Source organism: Schistocerca americana, chromosome 4 (assembly GCF_021461395.2).
Source record: "Schistocerca americana isolate TAMUIC-IGC-003095 chromosome 4, iqSchAmer2.1, whole genome shotgun sequence".
Classification (NCBI taxonomy): domain Eukaryota; kingdom Metazoa; phylum Arthropoda; class Insecta; order Orthoptera; family Acrididae; genus Schistocerca; species Schistocerca americana.
Genome location: NC_060122.1, coordinates 148,943,831 through 148,956,301, shown reverse-complemented (window position 1 = coordinate 148,956,301; position 12,471 = coordinate 148,943,831).

Genomic DNA, 12,471 nt, shown 5'->3' with positions numbered 1-12,471 from the left:
ATTTTTTGGGTACTCCGTAGTTCCTCATTTACATTAGTGATTTTCTGCTTGCCTTGACCGAAGACGGGAATTTTATCAACTTTTGCTGATATTACAAGTACAAGAGTAAGAAAGAGTACTAGCCCTCTTACTAAAAAGGCAGCTAATGGAACATGTAAAAATATTAACAGTTGGGTAAGGGAAAATTATTTTTAAATTTTGATAAAGCCCCTTTGCTTAGCCACAGATGCATCAGGCCCCTACTGCTATAGGAGATTTAAAAACTATAAAACTACTTTATTCAGGATATTTGCATTCATTAATGATTTGCGCAGTAACTTTTCGGGGAACGTGAAGGGACAATATTTTCAGAGTTTAGCAGTTTATTATACGAATTATATCTTTTCTTAGATCTAGAACATTCTAAAAAGACGTCTTCAAAAAACACAATATTTTGACAGCTGATCACAACTGTTATATTTGTTATGTCCATTGTCGTTCTCAAGAAATAGTACACATTATCAATGTAATGCTACCGCCAAAATCAACTTCAGATACTTGAAGGATTTACTGACATTAGTGCTCAAAGGAGTCAGGTACATGAGAACACTTGTATTCAACAATCTGTCAAAGCATATGAAATGTCTTATGGGCGGTGTGGAGGAGCTTACGGCTCAACTAATGAAGTTTCTTTTGGGCAGCTCCTTCAACATTACTGAAGAATTTTTAACAGAAGCTTTTCAGGTTGATACCTTAGGTTATTTTGTAACCTAATTCATTTCGTTGTATTGCCCTTAAATAAGATGTACATATTTTACTTTCGTCCACACCTCAGCGACCTCTCACCGTAGGATCCATGGAATACGACTAATGCAATTTACCATCTACATACAGTATTGGCCATTAAAATTGCTACACCAGGAAGAAATGCAGGTGATAAACGGGTATTCATTGGACAAATATATATTACTAGAACTGACATGTGATTACATTTTCACGCAATTTCGGTGCATAGAACCTGAGAAATCAGTACCCAGAACAACCACCTCTGGCCGTAATAACGGCCTTGATACGCCTGGACATTGAGTCAAACAGAGCTTGGATGGCGTGAACAGGTACAGCTGCCCATGTAGCTTCAACACGATGCCACAGTTCATCAAGAGTAGTGACTGGCGCATTGTGACGAACCAGTTGCTCGGCCACCATTTACCAGACGTTTTCAATTGATGAGAGATCTGGAGAATGTGCTGACCGGGGCAGCTGTTGAACATTTTCTGTATCCAGAAAGGCCCGTACAGGACCTGCAACATGCGGTCGTGCATTATCCTGCTGAAATGTAGGGTTTCGCAGGGACCGAATGAAGGGTAGAGCCACGGGTCGTAATACATCTGAAATGTAACGTCCACTGTTCAAAGTGCCGTCAGTGCGAACAAGCGGTGACCGAGACGTGTAACCAGTGGCACCCCATACCACCACGCTGGGTGATACGCCAGTATGGCGATGACGAATACACGCTTGCAATGTGCGTTCACCGTGAAGTCGCCAAACACGGATGCGACCATCATGATGCTGTAAACAGAACCTGGATTCATCCGAAAGAATGACGTTTTGCCATTCGTGCACCCAGGTTCGTCTTCGGGTACACCATCGCAGGCGCTCCTGTCTGTGATGCAGCGTCAAGGGTATCCCAGCCATGGTCTCCGATCTGGTACTCCATGCTACTGCAAACGTCGTCGAACTGTTCGTGCAGATGGTTGTTGTCTTGTAAACGCCCTCATCTGTTGACTCAGGGATCGAGACGTGGCTGCACGATCCGTTACAGCCATGCGGATAAGAGGCCTGTCATCTCGACTGCTAGTGATACGAGGCCGTTCGGATCCAGCACGGCGTTCCGTATTACCCTCCTGAACCCACCGATTCCATATTCTATTAACAGTCATTGGATCTCTACCAACGCGAGCAGGAATGTCGCGATACGATAAACCGCAGTCGCGATAGGCTACAATCCGACCTGTGTCAAAGTCGGAAACGTGATGGTACGCATTTCTCCTCCTTACACGAGGCATCACAACAACGTTTTACCAGGCAACGCCGGTCAACTGCTGTTTGTGTGTGAGAAATCGGTTGGAAACTTTCCTCATGTCAGCACGTTGTAGGTGGCGCCACCGGCGCCAGGCTTGTGTGAACGCCCTGAAAAGCTAATCATTTACATATCACAGAATCTTCTTCCTGTCTGGTAAATTTCGCGGCTGTAGCACGTCATATTCGTGGTGTAGCAATTTTAATGGCCAGTAGTGTATTTTAGGAGTTTGTAATGGCAATGCAGAAACACCCTGCGTGACTACTCGGTGCTACCAAACGAAAACACGGAGATTAATGTTTAACGCCCAAGGTCATCAGAGACAGAGGGCAAGCTCAAACTGGACAAGTATGAGGAAGGATTTTAGCGCTGTAGGTTTCAGAGGAACCATCCCGGCGTTTGGCTTAATCGATTTAAGTAAGCAACGAGAACAACTCTAATATTATTTCAACTATTAAACTTTACGTACAGATCGTGAAAAATAATTACATCGGAATGTTCTAATCTAAAGCCAATCACCGAGCATTACTTGGTTTTAAATGAGTGAAAATACATTTTTGATAGGGGCTATTAGCCCATTAATTATAGTTTCGGGGCGGGTTACTGCGGCAGCACAACTGAATATGCACGACAACTGCTGGTATTTAGTGCACTACAAAACGTTAACAACAGAAAATAATAGCATCTGGAATCGTTATGGCGACAAACAACTTTTGAAAAACTCAAGAAATTGTGCTGGAGGTCCTGCTGTCCAATTCGGAATATAACTATCGTAATAAACGTCGCAGTAGTAGCATTTCAGTCCTAAGCAGTACAAACCAAGTGAGATGGCACGGTGGCTAGCACAGAGGACTCGCATTCGGGAGGAAGACGGTTCAAATCCACGTCCGACCATCTAAACTTAGGTTTTCCGAGATTTTCCTAAATCGTTCCAGTCAAATGCTGGAATGGTTCCTTTGGAGAGGGCACAACCGGTATCCTTCGCCATCCTTTCCTAATACGAGCTTGCGCTCCGCCTCTAATGACCACGCCGTCGACAGGACATTAAACTCTAACCTTACTTGCATTTTTTTAAAGCAGCTCCGCAGACAGTATTTCAGTAGCAGTCGAAAACGCCGGCCGGAGTTGCTGCAGTGTGACCACTACACTATGGTTGACGGACACCGAAACCTGCAAGGCGAGTTTGGCACTTCAAGCTCCCAATGTCACACGAACGAGTTCCGCTCCGTTCCCCTTGGCTAGCTTCGTTCAACGTGCATGCGGCCTTTAAATTCATTCCTCATGCTCGTGTCCCTCGCATAGTGGGGCAACGTAATTATACTGGCTGCAGAATATGCTAAAACGTGGACGTATACTTGCAATAGTCATCTTTAAAAGAACTCTAGCGCCTAGGATTCTAGAGAGAGAGCCATCACGGGAATCGCTTTCTAAGCGAAAGTAGTCAGGCCTGTATACTTGCTATCTCTTCTGAAGTATGTTTCGACATAAGTAGTCCATTGTCAGCAGTAGGTTAAGTGATAGAAGCTGAAGTAATGAATTAAAATTTGTGCCAAGTCCAGGACTTAAAACCTGGTCTCCTTGCTTACTAGGCAGGTATGCCAGCCATTTTACCACCACAGCGTTATACCTAAAACAGCTGCATGGACTACCCTAGTCCAGTGCCCTCCATAATACGAACTTCAATTAACATATTCAGCTTATTTTCACCTTGTTAGATCACCACTACAGCCAAGGCTCTCTGGTATTGGAATAACACCCCAGTGTTGGACATGGGGAAACCCTGCCAGCACTTCAAGCGTAGGTGATCTATAGATCTGATATAATTAAATTTTCCTCGAGAGATTTGAGTCTCTTTCACTTCTTCAGCTTCCATCACTGTAGCAGATAAAGATGAGACTGAAATAACTCGCGGAAAATTAAATCGTATCAAATCAATACGCTAAGTACTTTGAAGTCGACGCGTTAGGTATGTATTAAATCTCAGGACTAGATAGGTTGGTACTGACAGATCGCCAAGAAAAATTAATCCGTCAACAACCTTCTAACTTGCTTTTTTTAACAGAAAGTAAAAAAAAATTGTTGAGTAGGAACACGCTTCGAACACAGGCAATCGTATATCGCAGGCAGCATTCATCCGGATGAGACCATATGCAGATAGACAAATATCACTGAACTTTATAATACTGTAGCGCATACAATTCTTCGTTCAAGTACTTGTTGAAATTTTGTCCACCAAGGAAAAGTTCGCCTAACGAACAGTAACATCTTCTACACACATCTTTAGGGGTTCCAACAAATCTAATTACGAGATTCCCTGAAATGAATCTCATAATTTTGATTCTTCCCGTGAAGTCAAGAGTCAGTCAGCATGTCAACTTGGCTGTGGAGCTCTTGCGTGCAAAGTGAGCGTTGACGTGACCCAAGATTCGACCAAATAGAGAATACGCCTACTGAAGAACAAATGGTATAGTTTAGTACAAAATACGAAACAAATAGTGTGCGGACAAACGTAAATCTAGCGCATTTAATGCCGCTAGAGAGGACTCAACATTGAATCTTCTGGCTCACGAATACGAAACTGAAATCGTGCTATTCATCTTCCATTTATCCACCGTAAATGAAGTTAAAACTATATAATTGTGTAGATGTAGATTTATAAGATCTAAATTCCTAAATCAGTTACGACATTTTCTTGTACGAAATACGACACGTTGTTAAACTTTTTCAAATTTTAAGTGCTGTAGAAACTATACCATCTACGTACATGTAGCTCTGTACGTGTTGTGTACAGATGTCGCAAAATTCGCAGAAAATTTAATACATCGGTAAGCTTAGAGTGGAACCTACATTGCAACGTATTTTACATCTACTTACAGATATTCCGGGTCCTTCCTTACACAGAAGGTGACGCGCTACGAATATTGACAATAATTTGAAAAGAGATGACAACCACAATAAAAAGGTGCTAGGACAACATCGACAACCAGAGAGGAAGTGTGCTTTAGAATTCATAAATTTCGGTATACCCTCATAGATCAAATGAAATAAGTTCTTACTTAAATAAAGGCTGTTTAACGTGTGTCCAGTGATTTGTTTATGTGTTGATATGACTGATTTTGTGAAATAACTGCGGGCGTAAAGTATTCATCGTAACTCATGTTGTAGCAGTTAGAGATAGTTGAACATGTAACTGTGTGTATCTAAGAATACAAGAACTTATATTACTTTTTTGCATAAAGTACGCCGTAAATTAGAGTCCTGTGTGGTGCTTGAGTAAAGAGGCATACGATCTGTAAGTAGATGCAAGGTATCATGCAGTCTGTGTCACATCGCAAGCTTTCCGTTACAGTAAGAATTTCGCGAATTATATGGTTTCTGTGCAGATGTGGAGAATGACTGCACTAACATACAGAACAACACACATGCAGACGTGATATTCAAGGACACATACGCTCCGCAGTACTTGAAACAAATAATTAAAATTTTATAAATTAAATCTGTGTAAACAGTACGCATATCTGAAATAATGAGCGACTGTACATTTACAGATAATATGGCAAGACTGACGGTTACAGCGACACAACCAAGATACAGATTGAATTGCATCAAGAAATCGCTGAAGGTACTGGGCTACGCATATCGTATACAAAGAAAGAAAACCCAAATAGTGAGTTCTGTACTTACATTTTTGTTTGTCGCTACTCTTACTCTTGGGAACAGAGACCACTACTTTTTGAGCAAAGAGTCTTTCTTTCGAGTACTTGCAGGCGGCATGCTGGCAAGCCGCAAAACCCATAACAAAAGGCCATCCAGTACAATCGCCTTTTTTAATTAATGCAGCTTACGGGACGCAATAACAACAAAATAAGTGCAAACTTTTACGAAATTTCTGAGTCACACAAATAGTATCGTTATTGGTTTGGACTTTTTAACTAGTCACCATCAGATAATCTGATTAAAAACAAAGAAAAAGTAGGATAGTAATATATTAAGCAACTAAATTAAACCATCTAATTAACTTCAAGAGCGTATAGTCGTGTGTAGAAGTTAGTTTTATTCTGTAATTAGTGTGTAACGTTTTACTCCCCCCCCCCCTTTTCTTTCTTACAAAACAGATCGTCTGCTTGTAATACATCGCACCTCCAATTGTTGCGACATTCCTCTTTCCGTTTAGTGCCGTGCTTTTATAAACTTTTTCATGTTCGCTTTCATCGTAAAGTATCGTTTATTGTCGATTAGACGTTTACTTGAGCAGTTTTCTCTCTGCTACCGTCCCATCTTCAGTTGTCTAAAAATTAATGAAAAATGCAGATGTAACTTGCCTTCTCTTGGTTGAAATGTACGTGAGCGAACGTAAAGAGTGGCATATTCACGCTTTGTATCACATGTTGTTAGTAATTGGTGAGTCTTAAAATACGTTGGTGTGAACTTCGTTGTTAGATAACTTATCCAATGCCAAATATGTTAAAAGCAGAAAAATGTAAAAAATAGAGTAGACAAAATGTGCGTATAATATGCTCCAGAAATAGAAACGAGACCTACGGACGATGACACTTAAGATGTCTGAACACATATGGGTAAATAACAAGGAAATCATTGTGTTTTGCTGAAGACAGTATTTAAACGGCATTTTATCCACGCTGGATCTAATAACCTTTGGACTGTAAAATAAGATATTACATCTGAAGCAAATGTCCAAGGCTGCAACTGATACGAGGAGTATTGTGTGCCACAGTGATTTGTGTAGTACACGTTTGTGCTGTTTACACGTAAACTCTTAGTGCAGTGAAACTTCCTGACAGATTAAAACTGTGTTCCGGAGCGAGACTCGAACTCGGGACCTTTACCTTTCGCGGGCAACTGTGCTACCATCTGAGCTACCCAAGCACGACTCACGCTCCGTCCTCACAGGTTCAATTCTGCCAGTACATCGTCCCCTACCTTCCAAACTTCACAGAAGCTCTTCTGCGAACCTTGCTGAACTAGCACTCCTGGAAGAAAGGAGTTCGAGTCTCTGTCCGGCACACAGTTTTAATCTCTCAGGAAGTTTCATATCAGCGCACACTCCGCTACAGAGTGAAAATCACATTCTGACTTAGTGCAGTGTTCTGAACAACACAAGGACCAAAACGTCACGAAATACAGCACTCAAATTTTATCAGCTGCTGCCACCTTGTCATGTTTTTCGGAATTATTTAACTCATCCATACAATGGATCAAGTGGCGCTAACTTGTCAGTAATTGTTATCTACAAAGCTACTGCGCAAGCCACCGGTGGAGCATACCTTGCACCACTACTAGACGTTTCTTTTGCTGTTACACTCGGTGACAGAGTGAGGGAAAGACGACAGGCTGTGCGCCTCTGTATGAACTCTAATTTCTCGTATCTTATATCGTAGCCCTTGCGCGAAACGTATGCTGGAGGCAGTAGGATCGTTCTGCAGTCAGTTTCAAATGTCGGCTCTCTAAATTTTCCCAGTAGCGTTCCTCGAAAAGAACATCGCCTTCGCCGGCCGGTGTGGCCATGCGGTTCTAGGCGCTTCAGTATGGAACCGCGCGACCGCTACGGTCGCAGGTTCGAATCCTGCCTCGGGCATGGATTTGTGTGATGTCCTTAGGTTAGTTAGGTTTAAGTAGCTCTAAATTCTGGGGGACTGATGACCTCAGATGTTAAGTCCCATAGCGCTCAGAGCCAACATCGCCTTCCCTACAGGGATTCTCATTTCAGTTCCCAAAGCGTGTCCGCAACACTCGCGTGTTGTTCGAACCTACCGGTAAGAATTCTAGCAGCCCGCTTGTGAACTGATTTATTTTAAATAGACCTGGCACGGATCCCAAATAGTCGAGCAATATTCAAGAATAGGTCGCACTAACGCTCTACATGCGGTCTCCTTTACAGGTGAATCACACTTTCCTAAGACTCTCCCATTAAACCGAAGTCGACTATAATGTCGACTGTAATGCAAAAATGGTTAAAATGGCGCTGAGCATTTTGGGACTTAACATCTGAGGTCATCAGTCCCCTAGACTTAGAACTACTTAAACCTAACTAACCTACGGACATCACACACAATCATGCCCGAGGCAGGATTCGATCCTGTGACCTTAGCAGCAGCGCGATTCCGGACTGAAGCGCCTAGAACCGCTCGGCCACAGTGGCCGGCGACTGTAACGCAGTGCAGGAACGGAGAGCGTGCTGTTGATGAATATATTAATCTAGTTTAGACGAGTTAGCCATCTGAATATGGGCATCAGAGGGCGAAACCGGTAATGGCACCAAAATAAAGCTTTTTAAATCTTCGCTTGGCTGGTTGGCTTGTCCACCAACAATCTTTAAGGGCGGAGTGTTTCCTGAAAACCAAACTGAATTCGCAGTCACCGAGAAAACGACAGAGGCAGTTAAACACGCTCACGATGAATGCTTTTTTATTTCAGTCTCTGATCACAATATGAGTTATTTAGACGATGACCGGTTTCAGTCTGTATTGACCATCCTCAGATCTTTTTTACAGCATGTCCTATAGTGATACGGCCATAATAGCATCGTCAAAACATATAAATATATTTATATGTTTTGACGATGCCATTATGGCCGTATCACATTAGGACGTGGTATATGCTTTGACGATGCCATTGTGGTCGTATCACATTAGGACATGGTGCAAAAAAGATCTGAGGATGGTCAATACAGAATGAAACCGGTCATCGTCTAAAGAATTCATATTGTGATCAGAGACTGAAATAAAAAAGCGTTTTACAGTATTGGATCACTGTTTGTATATGCGATTATGTCGCAGTTGGTGACGCTCACGAGGAGTTTTGTAACAGTATTATTTGTGTGGGATCACTTCACTGTATTATTCGGCGATTAGATCAATCGTGTGAGAAGAGAGTTTGATCAGCTCTCGCGGTGAGCAGACTTGGGAACCACAGAGCCGCTGGTGGCCTACCTGTCGAGGGCCTTGCTGAAGCGCCGGCCGTCAGCAGCAGCAGCAGCAGCAGGTGTGTGGGAGCGGCTCCCGCGGAAGGCATGTCGGCGTCGTAGCGCTGGCGGCGGCGGCGGCGGTCGCGTCTGCTCGTGGCGGCTGCGCGGCCGGCACTGGAGGAGCACCGCCGCCGCCGCCGCGTTATACGCCGCCACGGCTCCCGGCGTAGCGCAGTCGCTCTCTCCGGGGCTCGTCTGCACTGCTGCCGATGGCCGAGCCGAAGCCAGCGCGCTACTGCCGTACAGTGATAGCTGCGGGTCCAGCCGTAGCGTCTAGGTGCAGAGCGTAGCTCTACCCAGAAGTCGTGCCAGTGCTTACCTCACGGTGAAAAAAATGGAAACATGTTGTTATGGTCTTCAGTCTGAAGTCTGGTTTGATTCAGCTCTCCAAGCTTTCTTCCATCGTTAACGTCGATATGCAGCAGGATTTTAGAACACATATTGTGTTCCAACGTAATAAATTACCTCGAAGAAAAAGGGTGCCGGCCGCAGTGGCCGAGCGGTTCTAGGCGGTGCAGTCTGGAACCGCGCTAACGCTACGGTCGCAGGTTCTAATCCTGCCTCGGGCATGGATGTGTGTGATGTCCTTAGGTTAGTTAGCTTTAAGTAGCTCTAAGTTCTGGGGGCTGATGACCTCAGCAGTTGAGTCCCATAGTGCTCAGAGCCATTTGAACCATTTGAACCAAAACGGTCTATTGATACACAGTCAATATGGGTTTAGAAAACGTCGTTCTTGTGAAACACAACTAGTTCTTTATTCACGTGAAGTGCTGAGTGCTATTGACAAGGGATTTCAGATCGATTCCGTATTTCTGGATTTCCGGAAGGCTTTTGACACTGTACCGCACAAGCGGCTCGTAGTGAAATTGCGTGCTTATGGAATGATTACTCTGCAATTCACATTTAAGTGCTTGGCAGAGGGTTCATCGAACCACAATCATACTATCTCTCTACCATTTCACTCCCGAACAGCGCGCGGGAAAAACGAACACCTAAACCTTTCTGTTCGAGCTCTGATTTCTCTTATTTTATTTTGATGATCATTCCTACCTATGTAGGTTGGGCTCAACAAAATATTTTCGCATCGGAAGAGAAAGTTGGCGGCTGAAATTTTGCAAATAGATCTCGCCGCGACGAAAAACGTCTTTGCTTTAATGACTTCCATCCCAACTCGCGTGTCATATCTGCCACGCTCTCTCCCCTATTACGTGATAATACAAAACGGGTTGTCCTTTTTTGCACCCTTTCGATGTCCTCCGTCAATCCCATCTGGGAAGAATCCCCACACCGCGCAGTAATATTCTAACAGAGGACGAGAGAGTGTAGTGTAAGCTGTCTCTTTAGTGGACTTGTTGCATCTTCTAAGTGTCCTACCAATGAAACGCAACCTTTGCCTCGCCTTCCCCATAATATTATCTATGTGGTCTTTCCAGCTGAAGTTTTTCGTAATTTTAACACCCAGGTACTTAGTTGAATTGACAGCCTTGAGAATTGTACTATTTATCGAGTAATCGAATTCCAACGGATTTCTTTTGGAACTCATGTGGATCACCTCACACTTTTCGTTATTTAGCGTCAACTGCCACCTGCCGCACCATACGGAAATCTTTTCTAAATCGCTTCCCAACTGATACTAGTCTTTGGATGACCTTACTAGACGGTAAATTACAGCATCATCTGCGAACAACCTAAGAGAACTGCTCAGATTGTCACCCAGGTCATTTATATAGATCAGGAACAACAGAGGTCCCAGGACGCTTCCCTGGGGAACACCTGATATCACTTCAGTTTTACTCGATGATTTGCAGTCTATTACTTCGTAGTAAATGACGGAAAGTCATCGAGTAAAACAGAAGTGATTTCAGGCGCTCCCCAAGGTAGTGTTATAGGCCCTTTGCTGTTCCTTATCTATATAAACGGTTTGGGACACAATCTGAGCAGCCATCTTCGGTTATTTGCAGTTGACGCTGTCGTTTATCGACTAATGAAGTCATCAGAAGATCAAAACAAACTGCAAAACGATTTAGAAGAAATATCGAAATGGTGCGTAAAGTGGCACTTGACCTTAAATAACGAAAAGAGTGAGGTCATCCACGTGAGTGCTAAAAAGAACGCGTTCAACTTCGGTTACACCACAAATCAATCTAATTTAAAAGCCGTAAATTCAACTAAATACCTAGGTATTACAATTACGAACAATTTCAGTTGGAAGGAACACATAGAAAATGTTGTGGGAAAGGCTAACCAAAGGCTGCGTTTTATTGGCAGGACATTTAAAAAATGTAACAGATCTCCTATGGAGACTGCCTACACCACTTCGCTTGTCCGTCCTCTTTTAGAATACTGCCGCGCAGTGTGGGATCCTTACCAGATAGGACTGACGGAGTACCTTGAAAAAGTTCAAAGAAGGGCAACACGTTTTGTATTAACGCGAAATATCGGATAGAGCGTCACAGAAATGATACAGGATTTGGGATGGACACCATTAAAAGAAAGGCGGTTTTCGTTGCAACGGAATCTTCTCACGAAATTCAAATCACCAACTTTCTCTTCCGATTTTTTGTTGACATCGACTTACATAAGAAGGAACGATCACAAAGATAAAATAAGGGAAATCAGAGCTCGTACGGAAAAATTTAGGTGTTCATTCTTCCCGCGCGCTATACGAGGTTGGAATAATAGAGAACTGTGAAGGTGGTTCGATGAGCCCTCTGCCAGGCACTTAAATGTGATTTGCAGAGTATCCGTGTGGATGTAGGTAAAGCAGACTGTTGCTACTATTTCAAAGGATTCCAAATCACTCAAGATTGATAGTTGCAACACATGATGTGATTACATTTACATATCAATAGCAAGAGCAGTTCTGAGGTACCTGGAATCGACCTATGCTGAAACACCCACATCAGTATGTGTTGTACCCTCCATGGGCGGCAGTACTGGCGGTGACTCTGCAATAAAGTTGATGGTATGATGATGATGATGATGATGAAGTCCCATACTCTTCGACAGAGCGTAGGGGACGATGCAGGAGACACGCACTTCTGTACTAGGAAAAGTCCTAGCGGAGGTGGTTTGCCATTGTCTTCCTCCGACCGTATTGGGGATGAATGATGATGATGTTGAAAACGACACAATACCCAGTCATCTCGAGGCAAGTGAAAATCCCTAACCCAGCCGGGAATCGAACCAGGGACCCGTGCTTGGGAAGCGAGAACGCTACCGCGAGACCACGACCTGTGGAGAAGTCGATCATATAGATGGCGAACAATTTCCTGGGATACGTTATGCCACGGCTGCTCGACCTGTTCACGTAGCTCTGTAAGAGTTGTTGGTTGACGAGTCACACGAATCACTTCTCGTCCGAACAAAAATGGTTCAAATGGCTCTGAGCACTATGTGACTTCACTTCAGAGGTCACCAGTCCCCT